The sequence below is a fragment of the Cynocephalus volans genome, chromosome 4, assembly GCF_027409185.1.
Source record: "Cynocephalus volans isolate mCynVol1 chromosome 4, mCynVol1.pri, whole genome shotgun sequence".
In the NCBI taxonomy this organism is placed as follows: Eukaryota; Metazoa; Chordata; class Mammalia; order Dermoptera; family Cynocephalidae; genus Cynocephalus; species Cynocephalus volans.
This window is the reverse complement of record NC_084463.1, coordinates 107,823,634-107,851,169: the sequence shown is the minus strand read 5'-3', so window position 1 is coordinate 107,851,169 and position 27,536 is coordinate 107,823,634. Positions and strand designations below refer to the sequence as shown.

The 27,536-nt window shown below is 45.7% G+C and overlaps 1 protein-coding gene across 1 annotated transcript in view; it reads right to left on the bottom strand.

Annotated features, from left to right (window-relative positions):
• Positions 1–27,536, bottom strand: part of SYT9 (synaptotagmin 9) — a 170,976-nt gene that overhangs the window by 13,627 nt on the left and 129,813 nt on the right. The window lies entirely within an intron of this gene.

Genomic DNA, 27,536 nt, shown 5'->3' with positions numbered 1-27,536 from the left:
ATTGCAAATCATTCGAGAATATACAATCACAAGGGATAATGAATTGGTGTCAGCAGAATGGAAACGAAACAATTTTCCTGAAAATTCTTAGGCACTGTTTCAGTTTTACATTATTCAGTGAACTGAATAATAACAGCACAGAAGGGAAAAATATTTTAGTACCAGCAGGTGTGTGATCCCTAAACTGACCATATAAGAAACTGGCTGTGCTCTAATCGATACAGCTATGTCTTCTTCAAAGCTGCCTGACCAGCAGAGAAAGAGAAAAGTACAACTAAAACATCTATAGGTTATGAGATTCATTTCGATGACAAGGTGATGAAGAGACAGAGCCTTTCCTATGGGGGTAGACAGAAGCCCACTTCTGGATCCAGTCTGAATAAGCTTGGTAGCTATGCCCAAGAAGCACTGGGTGGAAGAACACTGGGAGTGTAAAAGCACTGTATGGAATCAGGAAGATCTCAGTTTAAATCTGTATCAGTCAGCTTTTGCTGCAATAACAAACAATCCCCTAATATTGGTTGCAATAAACATGAATTTCTTGCTCATGGGGTTGTGGGTTGGCTGCAGCTCTGCCAAACAGGTAGAAGTCTGCTTGCAGGTCTTGTCATTCCAGAACCAGGCTGAGGAAGCTCCTGTTGTTCAGGGCATGTTATCCTCATGACTGATGCCAAAAGCTCAAAGGGGTGAGTAGAAACATGTACTATTTCTTAAAGCCCTCATTTGGAACTGGCATCCCCCCATATTCTACTGGTCAAAGCAAATCCCAGGGCCAAGTCCAAAGTTACTGGAGTGGAAGACCCTGACAGAGTGTGGAGGAGCACATGACAATGAACAGATGGAGGGGAGGAAAAGTGGTGGACTACTGGGTACAAGACTATGCTACCTACTCTAAGTGAATCATTATGCAGCATGTGCATGTATCGAAGCAACATACTGTACCCCACAAATATGTACAAATAAATGTTAAAATAATAATAATATAAAACCATGAACAGATAATACAATCTACCTCAGTCTGCTATCTCTACCACTTACTTGTCTCGTGATGTTGGGTAAGTTAGTTAAGCTTCCGTCTTCTCCATCTAGGGAGACAATACTGTTTACCTCACAGAGTGGGGGTTAAATTAGATGATGCACCCACAGAACTTAGCACAGTCCCCTGGATAGAGGAGTTGTTCAATGTAGGAAAGCTAACATCATGTTACTACTAATCCAAGGTATCGTAGTATAGGCAAGACATGCCTGCTTGTCGGGAGGGCAATGGCCCGCACTGGGGAGAAGGGAGGACAGGGATTGCCAGGTTAGACAAGCACAGGAGAGGAGGTGGTGGTCAGGCAGGCAGGTAAGGGTTTAAGGTGGTAGTAAGACCAGGAGCACACTGGACCCAATGTTCATAAACACCTGATGATGGATGGATGAATGGGCACATGGCAAGAAACCCTCTCTCAAACAACTCTATGAGAAGGCTGTGCTTTTATCTTCCCAGCCCTAGGACAGCCTGGTCACCTTACTTCCTCTGAGAAAGGCAGGCTTTGCCACTTGAGACCAAACTTGCCTCAACCCCTTGCTTTCTGCAGTCCAGTCCACATCACCTCTCCTCTCCCTGCTGTCGTCCACATCCTGCCTGCTCTTCCCCTTCTCTGAACCCGGCCCCTCTTTCCGCCGTCTCCAGCCCTGCTCTGGTGCTCTCTGTTCTCCATCATCTAACTCCCTGACATCCTTAACCCTTTAGTAAAATCTATCCACTGCCTCACCTTCATTGAATCCTGGTTCTCCCTCCAAGCCACAACTGTCTCTGTAGCGCTCTCCAAAGAAGGCCATTTAATCCCTCACGTTCTGAGAATTGCAGGGTGGGGTTGTCTCCTTTGCTCCTCCATACTTTGCTCCCCCACCTGCTTGTCAACCTCCCAGTCTACCCTCTGCCTCTCCTCCTGCTACCATCGGGAGCACCCGGCCACCCCCCTTCATTCTGTAAAGACCAAGGTACCTGCTGCTTCCAGTTTTTCTTTCCAGCCTGAGCCCTGCCACTGCACCACACCAATAACCAGGCCTGGTGGGTTCTCATCCTTGGTGCTGACTCATCCACCATGAAATACCAGCTGAGAATTATGGCAGCGGGAACTCAGGTCTCTGGGGTAGCTGTAACTCATTGTGTCTGCTGAAGAATTATGGTTGAGGGCCCATAAAAAGTGAGCTATTTTGAGAAAATTCTTTGTGCTCTGTGGTAGAGGAGATTTTGCTATTTATTAACCTATTTCAGTAAGTCTGGAAAACAGAACCACATGTAACACAACATTGGAGACACAGAGGGTACAATTGCCATTTTCAGCATAGATTGCAGAGGAATAAGGGGAAGTTTCAGCATGAAACTACAGTAGATAAAGCACAGTAGTCTTGCTGACGCTGACACACTCATGGTATACCCTGGTCTTCTGCCTTGTGGAAACCCACCGCAGGGATTTGGTGCCCTGAGCGGTAGATCAGATTCACGCAAGGTGTCTGCACACACCACCCTTTTAGCAGGAGCCATCAAAGGCAATTATATTTCCCCAAGCCTCGGGCCGGGCCCCTGCACCTGAGTGCAGCACCCTTGCACTGCAAAGGCCACTTTCAGCATAGATCTGAGACAGGAGCACCCTGCTGTGCAGCCCCACTAAAGGTGGGCTTCTCACCCTCTGCCCTCCTTCCGGGCTGCTTCTCTAAATCGTCTCCAGGTGAGAAATGTCTCGAAGTCCATGGGACCCCGACATCCAGCATTATTTCTCTCTTTGTGGACTGCAAAAACTTTTCTTAAAGGCCCTCCAGAGGGGGGGATCTCATGCTGTTAGACAAACCATGGGATGTTGCCAGTGGGGTTTTCTCCATTCAGCTTTTCAGTGTGTGTAAGTTTAAACATGCAATCTTCTGGAACTGTACAATGACTGCCAATGAAGGATCCCCAATCTGAGTCAAGAAAGCGGTTTGCACACCTCATGCTGAGCATGTGGGAAGCTGAGCCATTGGGAACTGGGCCCTCCCACTTTCTTTCTCTTTCTCTCATTCAGCCAACACTGAGCACCTGCCCATGTGCTGGGGCCTATACAAGGCTTTAGGCATTTACAGATGTATAGACACAATCCCTGTCCTCAGGAATTCATAATCTATTTAGGAAAACTGACAAAATCACAAAACGGCATATGGGAGCTTCCACAAAGGTATATATAGAGAAAGAAGGTTATGCATGGGTTGAATCCTAAAGAAGTAAACATTGGCAAGGCAGCTCTGGGAAGTATGCCAGGAAGAGGGAACAGCACGTGCAGAAGCAAAGTGACATCACAGAGCAGTGTGTCCAGGGTCCTAGAAGTAGTTTGTGTAGTATGGCTGGGCATAAAATGTCAAGAGGCAGAAATGGACTATGATCCCAGATGGGGAGGGGTTGGGTCGTGAAGGCCTCTGTGAGCACACTAAGGCATATGGGCTCTAACCTGCAAAAGGAAGCCAGGGAGACCCAGAGGGAAAGATAGAGAATCGGGGCGAGGTGCCAGGGTGAGACATGAAGCGGGCAGGCAGCTCCCTGATGTGTTCACCGTGGCCCAGGGGAGCTGGCAGCATCTGCTTCCTGCTCAGAGCGGCTCTGATACAAGATCGGGATTGGACTCCACCACGCTGTTCCAGAGAATCAGAAAGCTGTAGTGGTCCATCAGCCACGGTGACCTCACCTGCTCTGCAGGCACACACACACTTCCATGTTGCCAAACCTCACATGCCAAAGCAAAAGGGCACTAGGATGCCCCAGGCCCCAGGGTAGACACCCAGGCAGTGCTGGCATGCCCCGTGCTTCCCTACCACGCTCCTCTCAAGGACTGGGTCCTTACTGCACACTGAATAGGCATCATTTCATTATTCAGGAGTCATTGCAAGAGGCCTGGGGGGCTGAGCAGAGCCAAAGTGGGCTCACAGACAAAAGACAGGGAAGGAACCAGCTACCCACTTTCTCCAGGAGGAGGGAAGGAGAAGCCAGGAGGTACAAGTGCACTGGAGAGGGAGCTCCGGATATCCCCCTCCTGTTTTCCTATGAGGGAAAGCACATGAAGGAGCTGGAAGGGAGGGGGTGGCCAGGGAGTACCTTTCCTTCCCTTTCTCTGGGTACTGCCAGTATCCAGTTTCTTAAGGGACCGTCTACCTGTGGTACCAAATGTTTGATTTAGGGATAGAAAGTTGCCATGATCACTGGGCCTGGAGATGACTGGACAGAGGACCTGCCCATGAGTAAGCCCTCCTGGGAGTTCCCAAAGCAGGAGAATCAGTGTTTCTGGCCAGGACTCCATAAGCCTCATGAGGTCTGATTTCTCCTTTAACAATAATAATAACTAATACCCATTGAGCAGACACTAGGTACTAGGCACTCTTGTAAGTGCTCTGCATTTACTAACTTATTTAATTCTTGTAAGTCTCATAGGTGGTAGTTAAAAATTAATCTCCACTTTATAGTCCTTCCAATGATAACAATGATTATCCCTGAACACAGAAACTAGACATCCCAGCTCCTTGATTTCACCAGTTGGAAGCTTCTCATTTCTTTTGCAGCTTTAAGCTCAGGGCTGGACACAAATGTAAGGTCAAATGTGTGCTCTTCAGGCTGGTGTGGCACCTGGACTAGATGCTGTGCTTGGAGCTGGTTCCCAGCTAGGGGCTCTTACACAGGGGCTGCTCCCGCTAGGGCAAAAACCATCCTTATGGCCTGTGCTAGCTGCAAGAGCTGGGCTTTTTACTAATCCCAACAGAAGAAATCATGTGCTGTGGGCAGTAGAGCAAGATGGACTGAGCCCAAATGCTGACTGGAGGACTGGAACAACAGCCTGGAGAGTCGCTCACAAATAGGGACTTCCTCAGGGCCTCATGATGTAGACAGCCTCTGGGTTCCCAGCATTAGGTACTGCTATGGGTTGAATTGTGTCACCCATGTATTAATCCACACTATACCAGTGTTGAGGGTGGGAAATCCTATTATGGTAATTGAAAAGTGAGGCCTTTAAGAAGTGATTAGATTGTGAGGACCATGCTCTAGTGAATGGATTGATCCATTCATGGAGTAATGGGTTGATGGATTAATGTGTGTCATGTGCATGGTTCTGATGGCTTTATTTTTTTTATTTTTATTTTTTAAAAGATGACCGGTAAGGGGATCTTAACCCTTGACTTGGTGTTGTCAGCACCACGCTCACCCAGTGAGCAAACCGGCCATCCCTATATGGGATCCGAACCCGCGGCCTCGGCGCTCCCAGCGCCACACTCTCCCGAGTGAGCCACGGGCTCAGCCCCTGATGGCTTTAAAAGGAGAGCAAGTGAGGAGGTGAGCTCTCTTGCTCAGCCCATTCGCCGAGTGATATCCTGCAGTGGTGCAGAGAGTCACCCCCAAGATCCAGGCCCTCACCAGATGTGTTCCCTGGACTTTGGACTTCCCAGCCTCTGGAACTGTGGGAAATAAATTTTATTTCTTTATAAATTACCCAGTTTCAGGTATTCTGTTATAAGTAACAGAAACAGGCTGATACACAGGTTTAGAGTCTGAAGAGCTGATTCAGCCTGAGTCCTGCTTGTTAGAAGAAGTGTCTCTCTGGTGTCAGGAGACCAGGAAGCAGTTGCATCTATGTGGGTTGTCTGTCAAAAGCTGCTTTGTGTGGTGTAGAAAAAACAAAAAGTGACTAAGGACAGAAACTTGGGACATGACTATGCTCAACTGTCAGCCCACAAAAGCCCATGAGAGAGACAGAAGAGGGCAGTCAGACATGCAGGAGGAGGGTGGCTTGTGTAGGGAGCCGGGGGAGCTGCAAGGTTCCTGGAGAAGCATCAGGCAAGACAGGGAAGAAGGGAGTGCAAAGTGAGATGCAGTCAGGAGCTCCTGGGTGGGTCACCCCGAGAGAGGCTAAGGTCTGAGAGGGCAGTGGCTGTGAAGTCCAAGGCTGGCAGAGCACCCAGTGGCAGCACCAACCACAGCTCCACACGCTTCCAAAAGCTGCTGGTTCTCACAGAAGAATTGGACACTCTAGGTCTCCCTTCTGCTTCTCTACTTCCCCTGCACGTACTTGTATGTTAAACAACATCAATTACTAAAATTTACCTAGCATCCATTTAGTGCCAGACACTGTATTAAACACGTCCAGTTAATTTTTTTTATTTAAGTCTCACAACAGCTCTATGAGGTAGGATCTATTATTGTATCATTACAGAGTGGAATAATCTGAGGTTTGGAGAAACTTAGAAACTTGCTCAAGGACACACAAGTCAGAAGTGGTAAAGCCAAGATGGGAACCCAGTGGTCTGACCCCAGAGCCACACTCTCCTGGGTTCCCAGGGTGAAAAGACCTGGTATGAGTTAGTGGATAGTGGCCCAGGGCCCTTGCAGAATCCCAGCAGGGGAGGACCCTCTGGAAGCTTCTTGGCAAAACAAGCTATCCACACCCTCCCCCACCCCCATTTGTCCCCAGCCACTGACCTCTGAGACCTAGCACTAATCCTGCTTTGGAAAATCACGAACTCCATGGGTGATCAAAGGCAAAGTCCGGGCTCCCGCCTGCCAGTCCATTACTGCTTGGTCCTTCATGTGGTGCAGGCTTCCAGGGAGGCAGTGACCACACGATCTCTCGGCTCTGCCTTCATGGGGAAAGCACACACGTGGGCCTCCGCTGGCCATGAAAATGGGGCAATTTTTCACTTAAAACCATCTGAAAACAAACTTCAATGCCTTCAAAATTATATATTCACAGAACATTTCTAGACTCTGGAATAGGATTAGATGGTAATGATTTAATTGATGGTTAAGTGTGTAGATAAAATGAATGTGCTGAATCCTTCCCGTAATTATCTCTCCAAGGAGCCCCGGCAGCTTTAATTACTGTCTGAGGCCAAAATTACAAACCAGCTGTAGTTTTAAGCAAAATGTCTTGCAGGCCCTGCTGAATCTTTAAGGAAAAGTGGGTCACTACCAGCACAGGGGCCCCTAGGACCTGTCAAAGAGAGAGAATGGCCCTTGCAGAGGTTCATTTTCCAAACCTCAGGGAGTGTGTTCGCACAGCATTGTTCTGCGTCCCTGCCCCTCGCTGTCACTGCACACTGCTCTGCTCTCTTTCCCTTCTGCTGGAAATCCTTCCTCTGCCCTTTCTCTGCCAGAAAGATTTCTCAGACCAGTCAGCTCACCCTGACCTTGCACCCTGTGGGTCAGAAAGCAGGCTGAACAAAAAGGGGGACAACACAGGGATGATGGCAGAGCCCTCGCTAGCATGGAGGTAGACTGGTGGTATCGCTGCAACTCAGAGTAGACACCTTGTTTATGGCCAGCAGGCCAAGTTAGGTTATAAATCCATTTCTGTCTACAATGAACAGGAATGGCTGCCTTCATTGATCAAATGAGTCCAATCATGACCAAATTCTTCGCAGAAGCTCATTTCCTGCCTGGCTAGTTCCGCAAAATTCATGCGTTCATTCAACGACCATGTGGAATTACAGAGTACCTCCTAGTGCCTGGTACCATGTGAGGGGTTGGGCAGACATTGATGAAGAGAGCAGACACGGACTGCAGCTCTTGAATTATCTTTGACTGGACTTATTTGGAACCACCAACAGTCCCATCTGAGACATCAGGATATGCATATGGAGATGAGGGTTTCAGGATGAGGTAGGCATGCTGTAGATGAGGAAAGAGCGCAGGAGCTGCTGCTTGTCACTGAGCGGGCTGGAGCCTCTGGCCATGACTCTCAGGTCCCTCTGCTCTGCTGCCTCTTTCACGCATTCAGCACTTCCTGGTGCCTCAGACTCTGGGATTCATTCCTTCTACCCCCAAAACCATTGTATGAATAAAACAGAACACTTCACCACGTAACACTTACCACAATCTGTCTAATGATTTACTTATGTCTCTCTCCTTAGCTGGTTTGTAAATTCCATGGGCGATTGGACCAGCATCTCCCCACTGTATCTCCAGAGCCTGGCATAGTGCTTGGCATCTGCTTAGAAATATTTGGTTTATAAATGAAAACAAGTCCTAAAATCCTCGGGAGGAAGAAGGCAGATGTGACTAGCATGCTCCACTGACCAGAGAGAGGTCAAAATCCCAATCTCCACCTGAAAAGGGGAAGGGGTACTCAATTCCACGGACTTTTTCAGGTTAAGGGTTTAGGCATGGAATATGCAGAATGATGAGCTAATCTAGGCTTCCACAGGGGTGAGCTAGAATTCATTCCTTCCCTTTCATTGTCATATTCTCTCTCTTTCCCTCTCCCTCTCATTTTCCTCACTAGACTGTGTACTCCTGGAAGGCAGACACCAGGTATTCTTACTGCTGAATCCTCAGTGTTTGGACATCGCCTGGTACAGGGTGGTCCTAAATAAGTGTTTATTGAATGACTGCGTCAATGAGCCCACCAGAGCCCTAAGGGGTTACCTGCAGTCATGCCCATGGCCAGGGGAGGGCAGCAAAGGGCAGCAGAGCTGATGGCAGAGGCCCAGGAAAGGGCTATTTGCTCTTTAGGAGACAGATGCTTGGCATTGGGTCAAGGGTCCTATTATCTGTGTGAATATTTGGGGACATTGACACACCAGGACTGGAGAAAATTGCTGATAGGAGTCTAGTGAATCCCATTGTCATGAAGGAGGGAGACCAATTTGGCATCTGCTAGAGAAGCAGGTGGCCAGTGCTGGTGGTAGAGGTGTGTGGAGAGAGGAGCTAAAACCCAGGTGGTCTACAGTCACAGTGCTGGCAGCGTCATCCCTGAGCTACGCACCTTAGGGAGCTCCAAACATACCCTCAGGGCTTCGACTCTGGCTCCTAAAATGACATGTGTCTTGTAAGTTGGGCGTGACACCATCCTTTATTCTGATTTCAGCTTATGAATGAACAGTGGGAGGAGGGGGCCAGGAGCAGACCAGAGATGTGTGCGGAGGGAGCTTTTCAGTTCCCTCCTCAGGCCATCCACAGGTGTGGGAGTGCCAGAGTTTTGAGTCTTTGGAAGAAAAGCTCCTCATCTTAGTCATCACTGGAGAGTAGAGATTCGATGGCAGGTGCACAGGTGCTCCCAGGGGGCCGCTGGGGGCCTGCCAGGGTCTTCTCTTATCTGGAGTGTTTCTCAGTGGGAGCTGCATGTCTGACATCCAGACTTTGGAATCTAGACTTGATTTTCTTCCCTGTGGTGCCTATGCTGGTTTGAGCCTTTAGTATTGGCTAGAAAATGGTTTATTTCCAGGAGGGCAGATGATGGAGTCTCGAGCTGTTGTGGGAAGAAATTGTGTGGGAGGGGGAAGAGACATAGCTGAAAGGTTGGATGGGTGTTGCTAGGGGAGGAAGGGATGATGTTTTCCATGGTGTCTCAGAAAAGGGGGATCCATCTTCAGGGTTAGACCTGTTTGGCCCACATAGCCCTATTCTTTTTGCCAGATATTGTTTCAAAAACTGGCATACTTCTGGCCATGACATGCAAGGGAAAGTCTGATAAAGAGCTACATGAAGTACATTTTCCTCTGGATATTTTCATGTCTGGATGCAACACCTAGACTGCATCCTCTTGACACCAACCTGAAGATGAATCTAAAGGAAGGATGGTCCAGCAACCTGGAAAGAATTGGTGTTCCAGACACTGAATCTATAATCCCTGAACCCCCAGCCTCTCTCTGTACCCTTTGGCCAGATGATACATTTTCTGATTGTTTAGTCCAGTTTACATCTGATTTCTGTTCTTTACATCTAAAGTATTCTAATGGACATATCATGCAGCAAAGCAACTCAAGAACTTGTCTGATACTCTGTCTTTAACCAATGACTTCCAGGACATGCCTCCTCAGTGGGCTTCTCCCTCAAAGCTAGCTTTTCATCTCTGTACTAATGCTGTGATTTGCTTTAGGAACATTTCCCCCTACCTGTGATATTCCTTTAGTGGGGTCATTTCTAAGTCCCACACATAGGTTTCTCAGTGAGTTTTCAACCTCAGATGCACAGCTTTCTGGGCAGGTACAGCACATTAATCTATCTGCTTCCAAGTGGTCTGTTAACATGCTTGGATGTCAGTGATACCTGCAAGGCTGTAGACATTGCCCTGGGTTATTCTGTTTGTTCTCTGTGCAGAATGCATTAGGACACCTAAGGCCACATGCATCACTTACAGCTGGGCACCTCCTGTCCTGACACTCTTTTTCCCACATTCCACTTAATGTCATTCACAGCAACTGGTCTCATGGGTTATCTGTTTTGTTGTGCTGTCTTCCTCTTCCTCCTGGTATTAGCTTTTAAATCTTTTTGATGAAGTTAGCTAATCAATCACTGAGCAACGTAGTCCCCCATGTCTTCGCAAGATGCTCTGCATTTCTGGCTGGAAATGATTTCTTCTGGTCTCTTAAGCCATGGTTCAGAACCTCATTCTAAACCTGATATTTTAAGGCAACTATTCATCATCTTTCAGGTATTCCTGTCGTCCAGCGTTCCAAAGGGCAATGGGAAGAAGTAATGAAAATACCACCTGTATTCTCAAATCCTTCATTTTCCCACCTCCAAAAACACTGCCCTCGAAGACACATCCATGTTTGCTCCTAGTGGGTTGTCTATGTTCACGAGAAGCAGTGACTTTGACCATTTTGGGGACATTCTTTATTATACCTTATTCAACATAAGGAAGCCATGTTGCCATCAGACCTTTTGGGTCCATGCTCCATTTTTTTATGCCTCACAATGAAGAGTCACCAATCATGGTCTTTTTTTAGTTTCCCTCCAAGTAGCGTTCTTCACACTCAAGTGACTGGGGGTTTCTCCCTCCTCCATGCTTCTCTTCCAGAAAGTCTGGCTTCCTCCCAATGGAATGAGTCTCATGCCTATCTATGTTATTTTGCCAACTATGTGAAAACAAATGGAGTGGTCAAACACACTGTTCATCAAATTAGCTTCTGGACAGTCCCAAGTCCATATGTGTTTTGGTGAGTCTTGACGTTGCAAGGAACAGAGACTTGCTCAATGTAGTTCAGTAAAAGTTTAGATGGGAGTGCTTGTGATGATTATAAAAATACTCACAGAACTACTGCAAATGAATTCTGACAGAAGCTCAAGAGACGGAACCACGATAGAAGTGGGTGCAGGAATTTTGTTTGGGGTCCAGCATATCTCCCAGGACCTCAGTATCAGAACCTCTGGATTTTTGCTCTGGTCTGTGCTATTAATGAGACTTAGCTTTTCTCTGTTCATCTGCTTCTCTCTCCTCTTTTTTATTGATTGGCTTCTTTATCCTCTATTTTGCACACATTTCCTCTCACTAAAATTTTGGGATACTTATAATGTGGCTTTCTCATGGCCTATCAAGATTTCCAGATCCTATCTTTAAAATCTCATGACCCTTCAATTTCTGTTTCTGCTGATGCCTCATTTTCTTGACCTTTCCAAGTTCACTGGAAAATCTAATTGACCCCACTCACCTTGTGGTATCAAGCCATGTCATAAGTCATTAGACAGCCCATAGACTGGCTGCTGGGAGCATGTGCCTGTCTTGATCCAAACACCTGCTGCCAAACATACACATCATACAAACCACGGTGGTTAGGGCTGCCTCTTCAGCCGATATTAGGGGTGTGTGTGCATGCGGGGAGGCTGACAAGGGGCAGGCATTGTGAGTAACACATGCCTCTGCCGGCTGTCTCTCCTCTGCTCCGTATCCCACCCCTACCTCATTTTTCTGACCTCCCATTTGCTGAAGTCTGATCTCCAGTCTTGAAGTCTCTCTGCTCAACCTCTCCAGCCTTCAGCTCTAGTCTTACCTCTTGCCTCTCAGTCTGTATTTTGGCTTGATGTGGCCTGACTGTACTTCCTGTGCTTGGCCTGGGGGTCCACTCCCATGAAATGCTTCCCTGGCAGCCTTAGCAGGTCTGGCCTGGTGTTCTTGAGCACTGGCCACTCCCTCGGCATCAGTGTAGGCTACTTGAGGTTATACATGCAGCTCTTTTCTATCACTTTGGCTCCTTCATTGACTCTCCCCAGCCTCCTCTTTCTTGTTTCCTAGAGTAGAGAAAGTTTCTGGTTTCCCAGAAGATTTGAGTTCACGTTCTAGGTGAGGGTCTTACACTATCATGGATCTCACACCATGATGGATCGAGTGGCTTTTCCTTCTCTTCTGTGTTGTGTGCATGCCTCCATGCCCTTACTAGTGTGCATACATCCCATTTGTGTAATTGCTTCCATTCTCTCCTGGAACTTTGTCCTCTCTATTAATCTAGGTTTTTAGGAACATTTTCCAGGCTGCTTCATCCCTCTCAATGTCTTGGGGTTTGTCTGATTAAAGCTAAAAGGTGCAGTGAGTGTTTGCTTTCTGAGTGGTGAGAGGAGGCCTCTCGCATCGGCACTGGGGCTTTTAGAACTTTAGAATAAACGTTCAAAGACTGCCCACAGCTGGACTTGCTGGAAATGAATGAAGGTGAGGCTGAGAATTAAACCTGGGAGGAAAGGACTTAGCAGGAAGAAGCTTCTGTATCAAGGGCTGGTGCTGAAATCAAAGATGAAGTCTAAACAGAACTGTGACATCCAAGTGTTAGGGGTGGGACGTGGGAGGTGCATGGCATGACAGGGGGTGGGGCTCTGATCTGAGGGGTGCAGTTTCAAAGTACAGAGCAGAGCACGGGGGAGAGGCGAGGTTGTTCCAGACAATCCGATGAATGTTGATGAACACAGAAGAATAGGGTCTGGATGCTGGCAAAAGACCCACCAGGACCAAGGGGGGAAAAGAGGCTCTTTCAAGACTAAGCCAGACTGGAAGAGGGCAGAACTACTCCCAGGACAGCACCTAGGTACCAGGAGGTCTGGGAGTAAGGAGGAAGGGGATTGGCTGGGCTCAGTTCTAGTAGTTGGAGGAGATGGTAGGGGGCACTGCATAAATGCTGGGTCCTCTGCTTTTATATTGAGAGAGGACCAGGCTACTTCCTCGCCCTGCCCATGGAATAACATTTGCTTCCATACACTATGGAGGCAAGACAGAACCATGATGTGCATGTCACAGGAGGGGACCATGTCTTGCATGCTCTAGGAGAAAAGCTGGATCACATGTCTCCAGGTGAAAGCCCATACAGCAGTTATCCCCTCTCCCTCCTGTATCTCTTCAACCTTTCCTTCCCCATGGACTTTTCCTCAGCTTGTAAAAATGCTCACATTTCTTGCTTCCAAAAAAGAAAATCCTTCTCTCATAATCCTTTACCTAGCCTGTCGCTTGCCTTCTTTCATCCAAGACACTTGAAGGAGCTGTCTATATTCATTAACTCCTCACTTCCCTGTTCCTTGTTCCAATCAGGATACCACCAGATAGCACCACTCTCTGAAACTACTCTCCTTAACAGCAGGCAGACATAAGGACTCAGAGTAGTCAGCCCAACCAATTCATGCACACAGAGATGAGTAGCAGAGGCATGGGACATTGTGTTGAGAAATGATTTTAAAATATTATTAAGTTTATTTTGCTATCAATTTGAACAGATTTTGCTCAGCCTCCAATTTGCCCTGGCCTGCTCAGTGGCCTGATGTTGGCTGTGCTAGTGTTTCTGTCTCCTTGTGCCTCCCCAGCCCTTGCTCCCTCCCTGGCTCCTTGTTAGGCGGACAGCCCCATCTGTCCACTTCCCTTGCTGGCTGTGTTCCAGAATTTTTTTTTTTTCCAGTCCTCACTCCAGGCCTCAGCAGGGAGAGGGCTGCAAGACAAAGAATGCACCTGTCTGAATCCAGGTCCCTTCTCTTCATATGAGGTCACAGCTGAGTCTACAGCCCTCTAGTACTGACATTTGGGCAATGTGGGAAAGACTGCAACCTCCCTTAATCTGAGGAAAGCTTTTCTCAGTAAAGCTAGAAACTTTCTGACATGCTTTTCCCCAGTGGATCTGTGGCTTATAATTCAGGCTAACTAGTGTTTTGTCAGCAGATTACGGGCACAAGCATTTTCAAAAGTTTATTTATTTTTGATTAATACATAATAATTGTACATATTTATGGGGTACCTGTGATATTTTGATATATGTATAAAATGTGTAATTATCAAATCAGGTTTATTGAGATAGCCATCACCTCAAACATTTGTCATTTCTTTGTGTTGGATTTTCTTTGAAAAACCCAGGTGAACAAATCTGCCATCGTTCATGTGGCCGTAGGCCCAGAAAAGAATCTGACTGGCTGTCAGCTAAGAAAGGGTAGGAGATAGGAGCAATTTGTGTGTGTGTGTTTGTGTGTGTGTCTCTGTGTATAGAGAGATGGTTAAAATCTAAGAAATTTAGTTGTGAACTCAACATGTCTTTTAGAACTATCTTTATGAAGAAGGTAATGTGTGAATTGTGCATTTTGTCAAATTCCATTGCTCTTGGAACATGCTGAAACTCCTTGTCAGCTCCCCGCTTCCCTCAACCCTTACTCCAAACATCCTGCCCCTTCTCTACCATTCTGCAGCTCAGCAAGCAGCAGGACCATCCATCTGGCCAACACAGAGGCCTGGCTATCATCTGAACTGCTCCCTCTTCTTGACCTCTCATTCGGTTTTAGCTCATAAACCTTCACAAGTCCATTCTCTCCCACCCATCCCCTACTTCTGTCCATGTCAGGCCAGGAGGGCACAGCTCATCTTGATCTCTGCCTCCAGCCTCATCCTCTCTCATCCACAGCTCTCCAGATGGTCAGCACAATTCTTTTAAAACATCGATGTAGGCTTGCTGCAGCTCTTCTTAAAATCACTCCAGAGCTAACCTTATTGCCCCAGCAGAAAGTCCAAACCCCTTATCGTGGCTGAACAAGCCTTTCCCTCCCTGTCTGGCCTCATTTCCATCCCCTGGGTACTCCACCTTTCAGTCATCTGAACTTGGTGTCCCAGGCACCGCCCTCCTCTTTCACACCTTCATGCCTTTGAATGTGTTGATCTTTCCTCTCAAAAGTCCTTTTCCTCTGTGCAATGGGAGGATTCCTTCTAATTTCCAAAAGCTTGCATGAGCCAGGTCAGTGTGTGTCTCTGGTCACTACCTTCACCCCTGTCGGGGTTAGGAACTCTCTCATCTATGCTCCCATACAAATTTTGAAAATGCCAATTATGTAATTTACAATATTACACTGGAGCAATTTCCTATCAGATTCCACTGCCAGACTCCTTGAAGGTACTTGTCTCCACCCCTGTGCCTGCAGCACTTAGTGTAGTACCTGTCACCCAGCAGGAGTGAAGGAGTCGGTGTGGAGCCAGTCACCTCTGCCACAGCATGCCACACACCTTCAACTAGAATGGCCTCTTCCTTCCTTCTGTGGCTTTACACAACATTTTCTTTCAATTATAAAGACAGTCTGTGTCTCTATGCAGCCTGGCATTATAAGGCTAAGCACAGCTCCAAACTAAAAGGTTAAATATTTGTGGTAAAAATAATTTATTTGTGCTCATGTAAATGTGGCAATGCAAACTCAGGCATGCAGAATCCTGTACAGAGAAGCTCACACCAAGGGAAGGTGTCAATTCCTGGCCAACATGTGATGAGAAGTCCAGAATTTTGGTCTTTCGGAGAAAAAGCACCCCAATTGGCTCTAAAAATGTGTGTGGTTGGTTATGATTCAGTTTTATATCTATGTGTGTGTCATAACGTAAAGTGCATTTCTTAATGTGAATCATAGCCAAGAACATTTGAGGCACACTGCTCTACTCCATATGTAACTGGAAACTTATTGAAATACTGTGCTACTTACATTCTTGACATTAAAGTCTCCATGAAACACTGGAAATTCCCGAGACAGAGAAAAGAAAAACTTGGAATATCTCTCGAAAAGTTGCCCTTATTTGAGCATTGTAACAGCACCATCAAAAATCAGCTACGGAAAAGCCTGCGTGGAGTTATATTTTCCCAAGGTTTTAATTGGCCACAAAAAGGAGACAATTGTTGAGCATCTTTCACTGCAGAGACTACACTAGGTGCTTTCATACATGTGTGCTACATCACTCGATCATTACAACAGGTATTTAAAACTAGGTACTGATATTCTTATTTTATGGAGGAGGTAATGAATCCTTAGAGAGATTAATAAATTTGCTCAAGCTCAGCAGATCTAAGTGGCAGAACTGGCATGAGGCCCCTTTTCCTGTTAGATACCAGTAATACTACCACCGCAGTCCATCAGGAGGTTTAACTGGGTCATGCCTTCCTCTTTGATTAAATGCTTTTGCTCTCCTTGCTTTTCATCTGCTTCTATCACAGTGGCTCTTGCATTTATCTGCTTTACACGGTTTCCAAATTACATTTGACTTCTGGGAAGAGTTCAGCAAAAAGCAAACAAACAAACAAACAAAAAAACTGGACACCATTGTATTAAACAATTATTTTAAGCTTTTACATATATGCTTAAGTTTGCTAAGAACTAACGTAAATTTTTACATACACACACACACACATACACACACACACACATTTAAACAGCAGTTACAAATAATTTAGCATCATGTTGGAGCACATGGACCTTCCAGTCTGGGGCCAGACTCAGCAAGCTCTCTTTTTACAGCCCAATGCGAATCCTTATAAATTCTGCTGAAGATATTGTCCCCAACTTCCCCTCCCCCAGCACAACCAAATTCCTATCCCTGTGGCTGGCCTCTGCTCCACACTTCTCTCTCTTCCAAACAGTAGGAAAGCTTCTTCAACCACCTGGAAGGAACCTTATGCAACAACCTCCCACCCACCCTACTCAATAGCTATTCAGCAAGCACATCCCTCTCAGCAGCACAGAGCCTTTAAAACAGAGATTCCCTAATGTTCTCTGAGGATGGAAGGGGTGGTGATGGTGAAGGGGGCTCAGTCCTTAACTTCCAAGCCCTCCTCTCTTAGGATGGGAATGGGTGAGGCCCCGAATCTGGTCCACATCTATTTCTTCTTTCATAGTTCTGGTTCCCCATTATTCCTTGTCTCATGGAGTCCTCTTTTGGTATTTGCCCCTGATTTTCTAATCAAGGAGTCATGCTAGTCTTTGTCTGCAATTGCTCAAGGACTCTCTTTTAAAGTTCAGAGACCGTCCACCTCAACTACAACACAGGGCTCAGCCACTGTATTTCCAGTGTTATTGCTATTATTAATTCTGCCCCTAGTTCCTGCTACAGAGGAAAGTTCATACTCAGCAGGAAAGTCTCCTGGGCTCCCATGAATTCAAACACAATCTGTAAAGACAGTGAAGGAAGCTACATCTGTGCTTGGGGGCTTTAGAGAATTATTGGCTTGAAGCAGTAAGAGGAATATCTTCTGGGCTGAGTAGTCCTCGAAGACTCCCATGTGATTCAAAAGTCCTTTTCTTCGCTATTATTCTCTCTCTTGCTTTTAAGCACCTTCTCAGGCAGCAGCAATTGGAGCTAAAAGAGATTTCTCTGTAATAGAGAGCAGCTTTTTCAAGGACTTTGCTATTAACACTTTCATGCCACTGACATGTGGGAGAAACAGAAGGCTGGAGCTGATGGTGCACAGTGAGTGATGCTTAGATTCTCCCTGGACTTAAACTGTGTGATTGACTGATGGCAGTATCCCTGATTTCTCCTTGTTACCCTGAGAGTGTAGGGTTTCTCTGAATTTTATTTCTTTCTCTGCAAAGATCCCCAGATCCTCATTCCTGATATAAGATTTAGTTGCACATTCACATGATACCTTGGTTCCATACCTGAAAAGCAGTGGAAGTGCCACATTATTTATAAGCAGTAGGATAAGAGGCATTAGCCCTAATCCTGGGAGTGGACATTCTGCAACTTTAAGAAACACAAAATTTTAAATGCAAGTGAAAGATCAGATTCTGTCACCCCCCAACTACTCACCCATGAATACAATGATGACATCACCCAACGGGCTTAAAATAGAGAAGCAGATCTGCCCTCCTGTGGCTGCCCTGCCATGCTTTGGGGTCCTGTGATACAATCTTCCATAGCCAAGGGGCCTTGGCTGTTGACTCATTCTGGACTTTGTGTGCTAAAGCAAGTCCAACTGCCCCACTCTTCACCTCCGCCACTAGGTTAACCCAGACTGCCAGGCTAGGATCCTCAAAGCAGGATCCTATCTCGATCCTAAAAGTTTTCCATGAAGAGCTCTACCATGACCCTCCCTCCAACCAGAAGCCCATCCTAATCCCTGCCTGGCTGCTGGTTCCTTTGTTAGAGGCCATCAATGGCACTGGAGGGCCCCTGTATGAAAGCTTCCAGAACTAGGATGACAGCACCTGATGCTCAGCCTTGATATCTTATGTATGGACTCTGTGGGCCAATTCCTGTCTTCCCGAGTAGGTGCTGCCTGCTCCTACGCAGCCTTATTTCTTGGTATGCCCTTGACACTAGTCAACAAGGAGGGTGTCTTAGTCCTTTCAGGATGCTATAACAAAATACCTTAGACTGGGTAATTTATAAACAACAAAGTTGATTGTTCACGGTTCTGGATGTTCTCTGACTCATGGATGGCGCCTCTTGCTGCATCCTTATGTGGTGGAAGGGGGAAAAGCTCCCTGGAGCCTCTTTTATTAGGGCACTAATTCCATTCATGAGGGCAGACCTCAAGACCTAATCATTTCCCACCTCTTAATACCACCACATTCAGGATTAGGTTTCAACATGTGAGTTTTGAGGACACAAGCACTCAGACCACAGCAGAGGGAGAATGCAGACAAGGCCCAGCGAAAAGCACAAACAGCTGTGGATTTCTGTGGATCCACGTCTTCATGCCACTGTCAGAAACTTCACTTAGTGTTAATAACAAGAAGAAAAACCCAGAACATTTACATTTTTTTATTTTAAATCAATCTTAATCCATTTGTATGGTATTTACTTCCTTGATTGGTTTTATGATCTTTCTATAGTAAACTTTATCAATCTGGACAATTACTATCAATATGCAAAGTATCCTAGCATGCACTGTTCAGATCCTCAGCTATGTAGGAAAAAGTCACCCTGTACTTTTCTTGCCTCATTCATAACTGCTTCTTTGCTGACAATCTGAGTACAACTTACTACAGTATACTATATAACTGAAAGGTAAGATTGCAGTATGTAATTGCTAAATGATTTGTAAAGCTCCTCTTGCTTTTTAGAAAACTCTATTTTAAGCATTTCAATTAGCAGTGTCATCGCATTTTGTGTCTTGAATTTTATTTAAAATGGGAGATAATATGTAATTCTACCACTACTGACTGAAGACTTTAAACATACACCTGAGCTTTACTTAAAATAAATAATATAGAAATAAAAGATAATGTTAGGGTTGTTAAAACATTGTCGTTAAAAGAGTACAGATTTTCATTTTCATTCTAAACAAATGAATCGCACTACATCACAGGAGACACTAATGAGGAGGGACATATGATCTTCACTCCCAGGAACTGTGCCTTTATCAACTGAAGGGAGCAATTATAAAAAGGAAAACTTCCACTCCTTGCAGGATTTGAATTTCCCTCTGGAAAGTAACATATAAACACAAAAGGCTAGCAGTTTTCCCCTTAAGTATATACAGTATTTGTGTGTCATTGACAGCAAAATGTCTCTCTTTTGGCCATGACTGTTTCAATACACAAGTTAATTAACCAAATGTCAATAACTTGTTTCAGTAGGAAAACTTTATTGAGAGTCTACTCTGTGCCATGCACTTTGTTGGGTATGGAACATACCACAGTGAGCAAGACAGAAGAGCTGATCTCATGGCACTTTTGGGAATGGTTCTCTTCACTCCAAGAGAACACCGTCTGGGCAGGGTGGGTGTTGACCTCTGTCTCAGATAAGATATTGTCTGTCTCAAGTAACAGAAATCTCACCTAACGTTGCTTACACACCAAAAGGAATTTACATGCTTACATAGCCATAAAGAAGTAACATGTGTTCAGGAGAGGCTTGATCCAGCAGCTCAACCATGCACATGAGGGTCTGGTTTCTTTTTACTCTGTTCTGCCACCCATGGGCTTGGCCTCTCCCGTAGCCTCACTCCTCTATTGAGGTCCAAAGAAACCAGAGCTGCTCTTAGGGTATATATTCCTTTGTTTACATGCAACAAAAAAGACAGCATCTTTGTCCAAGCATTCACACCCAATCTTCTACAGTACTCTATGACTGAATCAGCTTATGTAGTGCTAAGCTCCATGGTTGGCTTGGCCACTTTAGCTTGAGACTAAGTCATCCATATCATCATGAATCCAGGATCCCTAGAATTACCAATCAGAAATCAGGACCATCAGAAAAAGGGCTTGATGCTGGGGAGGCAAGTAACGTTCATGCTGTCAGTGTGTGTGTACTCACAGGCCTGGGCAGGATCCTTCATGAGCTCTTCTGCTTTTTGTTCCTGGGGTGTGAGAACTAAAACCATCTACCCCAACACACTTTACTATCTACAAAGTAGACTCTATATTAACTACATTGACTTTACCGTTCTATTGTCTTCATTAACATAACTTTACTATTCCAAGAGACTCTTGCCAAGAAAGATAAAAGTTGCAGATAACATTATTTGTCATTCCTGGGACTTCCCAAAAGACTGTTCCTTAGAAAGCATGAACAGTCTACACCCCAAGATTCTTTGAATCCCAGGCTCAAAATCCTTACTTTGTTGTGTCCACATAAACTATTATATCATGACCCTTGCCCAAATCCTAACCAAGCTCCCACATACCCACCACATCCTTTTGCTGCACTGAAAGACCCACCTTAAACCAGACTCCAAAACTGCAATAAATCATACCCTGCCCTTCCCCTTCCATCACCACAGAAAGCAATAAACTCAGCTTTGCAATCAACAGGCTGTTCTGATGATGATAGGCTGGCAGCATTTGACAGGCTTTTCTACTGAAAGACTCATATCCAGGAGCAGTGGCCTTCCTGGATGTTTACTGCCAGGGTGCTCCACCTTTGCCCTGGGCCCCTTCCCCAGGCAAGGGATAGTCCTCTTCCCCATGGGAATATCAGGAGGGGGTGTTGTTCTTTCAGAATGTGGCATAAACCATTCTGGTTCATTTTCATCTGAAGGGAAAAATCAGCCAGTCATGTTAGCAGTCACCTCTGAATGCCATTCCTGGAGACGGAGACAGCCCATTGTCATTCACCTTCCCACTTAATAACTATTCAAGTGGGTAGCTGGGATGCTCCAGGGCAGTGACTGCGGGAGCAAGGTCGTTTGTGAATGAGAGGAGAGTCAAGATGAAGTTGACTTTCTGTTTAGGCAGATATGTTATTTTCTACTACATTGTTGTTATCTTTTATATCTCCAGTGTTTACCCTAAGTGTCCCCATGTTTTTTATAATTATTATCTCTACAGACCTTCAAAAAAGTCACTCATCCCAGCCGAAGACGAGAAAACTCTTAGCATCCCTTTTTTTTCCTACTGATAATTCAATACAAGAAAGAAGGCTTGCTTGGAAAAGTCCAAATGGTCTTGGCTTTGTTTGCTGACCATACCCTCCACCAGCTGGAAATACAACGCCCCATTTACACTAGCCGTGCCTGCTTGTCCAAACCACATTCTGGCCCTTATATCAACTGGCACAGATCCTAATAGGTTTGTTAATGTTTTTCAGATCCCAAACATGTAGCACACTTTTATGTTCTTTTCAATCAGTTTTGCTTCAGTGGCCCTGCAGGTGTTTATAGATACTGGCATGCTACATCTCACCATTAAAAATAGGGTTTTTTGGTGTAAAAAAAGAATACCCTCAGAAATAAGTCCTTCATTTTGTCCAAAAAACCACCTTTCCCACTATTTTTCTCTTCTTTATCTTCACGGGTAGGTGAAGCAAATCATTACCTTGTATAAAATTGCTGCCGAAATGCCTTCCTGGTGAGAAAATTCCTTGTTACCTCCTTATCAGCACTCACTCAGGGTGCAACTGTCTGCCATTTACCACTGGGATCCCTGTATGCTTCTTCTCTCTTATGAAAGGGGATACTGAAATACTCTAGCACCTGGCCACCCATCTCAGCTCCAGAGGGACCTTCCTAAGCTACTAAGGGGCCTCAGTTGTTCTGAATATTTCTCGATTGCACTCAAAATACAAGGGCCAGCCCCGTGGCTCACTCAGGAGAGTGTGGCGCTGGTAGCACCAAGGCTGTGGGTTTGGATCCTATATAGGTATGGCCGGTGCACTCACTGGCTGAGTATGGTGCGGACCACACCATGCCGAGGGTTGCGATCCCCTTACCAGTCAAAAAAAAGAAAAGAAAAGAAAAAAAATACAAAGCCACTGTCATCAGATGGCAGTTCATGGGAACCAAGGGAGAAAACGAACTCTTCTCATGTCCTCTTAAATGGAGAAAAGGTAATCAAAGCTTGGACCTTAATAAGGACCATCTCCAACAGCCATCTGCAAATTTATTCTCAATATCTTTTATATCTTGCCCTGAACTGACTTCTACTTTATACTCCACTGAATGGGGCGTTCTGGAACTTTAGAACTAAAGAAACCCAATTTGTTTCACTATATGTCTCATTCATTGATTCATTCATTCATCAATTACTAACTCAATATCTATGTAACAGGAATAGTATTTTATTTTCCTTGTCTGTAAATTATGTTGTCCCATGCATTGAATCAATGCCAAGGGCAAGCCAAGGGCAATTAATACTCCTGCAAGCCAAGGGCAATTGATACATGGTCAATGATCAGCTAGTCCCCCAAGAAACAAGTCTTAAAACCAAGCCTTGTTGAAAGAAAAGGGATACTTCTAAATTCCAAACGGTTCTTTTACATGGTTAGAGAAAACCTTGGAGATGTGAACATAAGTCTTAGGTAGAGAGGAATCATGCTATGATACAAAGGAAGTTTCCATCAGATAGGAAGAGGAAGTAGAGGGTTTTTAGCAGAAGAGATAGGGAGAGGAGAGGAGGAAAGGTTCTGGTTTGACCTCTCAGGCTTGAACCCCCAAGTTCAACTGAGGATTAAGGGGGAAGCTGAAGGCAAATGTGGGCTAGAGGAATAATGCAGAGATAACCACGTAACTCTACGGGCATGAAGAGTCTCCTGCAGCACCGATGTGTCTTTCCACATCCCATCCTTCCTGGAGAATCACTCTTGTTTCCTAAATCTGTTGGGAATATCAATTGCCCAGAGTGCTAAAGCCTCTCACTCCTTTAACTTCAAAATCTCTGGAGAAGCAGTCGTGTTCATTTTAGTCAATTTCCCTGTCCTGCAAGGACCCTTCTTAAGAAATCTACTCCCAAAACTCCTGCTGGAATGAGCACCGGGTCACATTTCCACGACTTCAGGTCTATAGCAAAATGGACCAGGGATGGACAACTAACCCAACCAGGGCAATCAGATGCTTTCTCCTGAGATCCTGTGGACCTTGAAGACTTCAGGTAGGCTCTATTGGGTGCTTGATAGATAATATCTAGAGATGGTTTAAAGGGGCTGCTCGTGTAACACCAAGACAGGTCTGGGTAAATGATGTTTGCTTTAGTCCTATAGCTCTAAATTTACAGCCTTAAGGAGGCTGAAAGTGGTGAGGACTCTGTTCATGCCAGGACGTACTGTACCATAACTGCCCCCTAGTTATGCTGGAATTGTATAACCCTGAGTTGAAGAGGGGTAGCAGGCTCAATGAGGTGGTCCCAGCAGACAGCCAGCCAGATGCATGCAGAATCTTTTCAGTCATATGTACATGTATGTACAAAGGCTGAGCTTGGAGAGAGGAAGACTTATCAATGACTGAACACACCTTGAGTAGGACTTTGGGGGTTACAATCTTGCACCTCCATCAATCTGGATAATGTTGCTGCTCTTTACTGTATATTCTGATTGGATTATCTCTTCTATCTCTTTTAGAAAAGCAAAATTTGATTTAACCAAATGTGTCTGTGTCTGGTCTTCCCATCAAATCAAGTTTACTACTTGTTAATACAGATATTATATAGCACTACACAGGGAAGCAACAAAAACCTGGAACTATTTACTAATAGTCTCCCTGAAGGTCATGATGTGGGTCAGCCTGACCTTCAGGAGGGTGGCACAAGTGCTGGAATAAGGCCAGGAAGCACTATCTTCTTTTGGTTGTACGGAGGGTTCTGTGGTGAGGGATCCCTTAGAGTGCTGCCATCTCCGGAGGCCCCATGGAGGGGATGCTGCTATCTCCAAGTCCCTGGCAGCCTGATCTGGGGGAGGTTTGCCCAGCTTTCCAAGCCTTTGACATCATGGAGAGTAAAGGGAGCAGTATTGGCTGACCTTTGAGTGTGCAATGAAGCCATCCAGAATCCCTGAGAGAGAAATGGATTTTTGAACTCACTGGCATTGAAGACTCCATCTGCCACCTGCCCTGGCAAGGTCAGGGTATATTGAATGCAGCCATAAGCAGGCTGCCAGATTTCTGCAGGGCTCAGTGTTCAGTCCTCACCTGCTCCCTAGGTCCCCAGCAGTGAAAAGCTTCTGCCAGGCCAGCTCCCGTTCACACTAAATCCCAACTCCCCCATATTCATTTCTCCCTCTCTCTTTCATACGCACATGTTCATGTGTACACATACACACACACACTTATCAAGAGGACTGGGATTTAATTGTTGTTTTTCTTTTAAAGCAGAAATTTAAAAGGTTCTTAGTACAACAGCAACTTATCTTTAAAGCCAAGGAAAAGAGGAAAAGAGACACAACTTATTTATGTGCATCTAGGTCCAGCAAGTCCTGAAAGACCCCTCCCCCCAATCTGAGATGATAGCTTACTGGGTGCAGGGCTGGGGGGTTCCCAGCCTTCCTTTGTGTGAGAAAAGTCTCATGAGGACACACAGCAGCCCCTCAGAATGTGGGATATACACATAATGATAGTAACGGAGAACTTTACTGAGCACTTATTATGTGCAGCCACAGTGCTGTGTTTCACGTGGATTAGACTGCTGAATCCTCACCACCACCCTCATGAGGAGGTGCTCTTATGGCCACTTTACAGATGAGAACACTGAGATTCAGAGGGGGAAGACATACAACTAATAGATGGCAGCACAGCAATTCGAGTCCATCCAGCTCCAGAGTGAATGCTTCCAACGGCTCTGTCCATTGTTCCCTCCATCCTTACAGCTAAGAGCAAGGCACAGCTAGCCTCTCCAACTCTGCTTTTCATCTCATCTGGTTCCATTGCCCCAGTTCTGCCAGTTACACATTTATTTTTAAAAGGGAAGCCATCACTTCCCCTCTCGGGATGGATCTGGAGTCCTGGGCAGGTACTTCAAAGAGACAAGAAGCGACAGGGAAGGGGCGGCTTCCGTTGGTGTGCCCTCCATAGAAGGGGCACAGGCATTTCATTTCCTTAGATCTACTGCAACAGTTGAGAAACAACCACTGTATCAGCTGAAGTAATTCTAGGTACTGTAACAAATGACTCCCAAGTTTCAGCAATTGAACCCTAAAGACATTTATTTCTCACTTACGTAATTGTCGAACACAGATTTGCAAAACGCCGAGTGCTCAAGTTTTAAGAAATACCTCCCAGGTGACCAGTGTCGTACAGCAGTGGAGGAAGCCTCCCAGGTCCATTTTCTACACTCTCCATCACGTAACACGTGCATGCACTGCTGCCACACAGGGTCCGTGCACATCACCCACCGGGGATAGGGGATACTAACTGCCAAAGTCATTGAGCCCACACTGCTTGTGCATGAACCAGGGCTCAGCTCTCAGCCCTGCATCACACTCCTCATCCTTACTGCTTTCCCACTTCCTGTTTCCTGAGAAGAACAGAGCTTTGACACTCTTTGACACTCCCAATTACAAATAAGAATTAAAGCCAGCAATGACTTACGAGGGTACAAAAGTTTATTACAACTGCCCTAACTGCCGCTGCTCATGACAGGCCCAGACAATTTAATAAGGCCACAGATGGATTACTTTGAAAATTCACCACGAGCTGAAGAGGTGAGGTATCAGTCCCCTAGCTACTTCTCAAATGGCTCATAGGTCCTACGCGGCTCCCTTAGGGATTAATTTTGTGTCCAGGAAAGAAAGAGTCTGTCTTAGCTCCTATGGCCCAGGGGCAGAGATGACCTCAGGGACCTGAAAATTAGTGGGCCCCAGGCTCTGCTTGAATACACCCAGATACCCTGATGATTAGAATCAGTCCATAAACACTGTCTTACCCTTCTCCCTCCTGCACCATCTCCAACAAAGGAGATGTCTCTTGCCCTTAGGCCTGGGTGTGAGGCCTCCTGCCTCTTGACACCTGCACCACACATTTACTCCAACCAGACTCACCTGACTATCCATGGCAGAGGTGCCCACACAGGCAAGGCTCCTGTCTTGGTCTCTCAGGATGGTTTTGCAGGGAACAGAGCTGCCTGCACCAGGAGAATGGAGGAAAGTTCTCTGCCTGGGACCCAGGTGCCCTTCTTAAGCAACTGTCACCTGCTTCTAGGCATTCTTATTCCCAGGGGCTCAGTTCTCTACATTTACTGAGAGCAGGAAGAAGGAATGCTTCATAGACAGTCTCCCCTAAGCACAACATGGACTGCTCTCCTCTGTGCTCCTGTAGCACTTTACATGGATGGGGATGCTTACGGTTGCGCACTTTAATAATTAGTTTATGCACCGTCTTCCGTCTTCCATTTCTCTTATGGCCCATAAGTTATACAAGGGAAGGGAGGTTTCTTCTTCACATCTGTATTTTCTGAATCTATTATGGCATTTGACCCTCGTTACTCACGTGTACAAATTATTTTTGAGAAAAGGACTTAGTGGATAAGTAAGAGAGTGAGTCAGTGAGCAAAGATGAATGGGGTGAATAGAGAAGTCAGTGAGGGGGAGTGAGGGAATGGAGGAGGGTGTAAGTGGCAGAATGATGGCCAGTCGCCTCCAGGAATCCTCTCCTCTTCTTCCTTGCAAACAGAACCCTGGTTTTTAGTTGGGAACATTAACACCCATAAACAGAATACATTTCCCACCCTCCCCTGCAACTAGCCATGTCCATGTGACTAAGCTCTCTTAACTAAATGGAATGTAAATAGCAGTGTTGCATGAGACTTCAAAGAGAATCTTTAAAAAAGGACTGTGTGTCCTTTTGGCTCTTGCCCCTTTCTACTTTTTTATGGCCTGGAAGATATGTGATGGTCAGAGCTTAGCATTTGTATTGCACAACAAGGTGACTTCAGGAAAAAAGCCACAGCAGGATGATGAAGCAGGAAGACAGAAGTCTAGGTTTCTATTGATCATGGAGCCAACACAATACCCTAGACTTCCTTCCTCTGGACCTCTTGTATATAAGAGAGAAATAGATTTCCATTTCATTTATTGTTCTTTTATGGTTTGTTAGTTTTGGTTTTTATTATATGTAGTCGAATCTGATACTAACCAGCTTGCCCAGAATCACAGGTTAGAGCCAGACCCAGACCTAGAATCTAGGCCTGCTCTCTCTCAGTATCAAGTTCTTTCCCAAGTCAGCCTCAAGTCACTATATGATGGCCTGAAAGGCCACCCAGATCCTGCAGATAACCTCCAAATGCCAACCCAAAGCCATAACATGATATTAGAGAATTTTGATCTTTTTAATGATAATCACAGTGAGGGATGATCTCTCGATGCTCAAAACCTGCCAGACCAGCGGGGAGAACAGATTCAATCTCA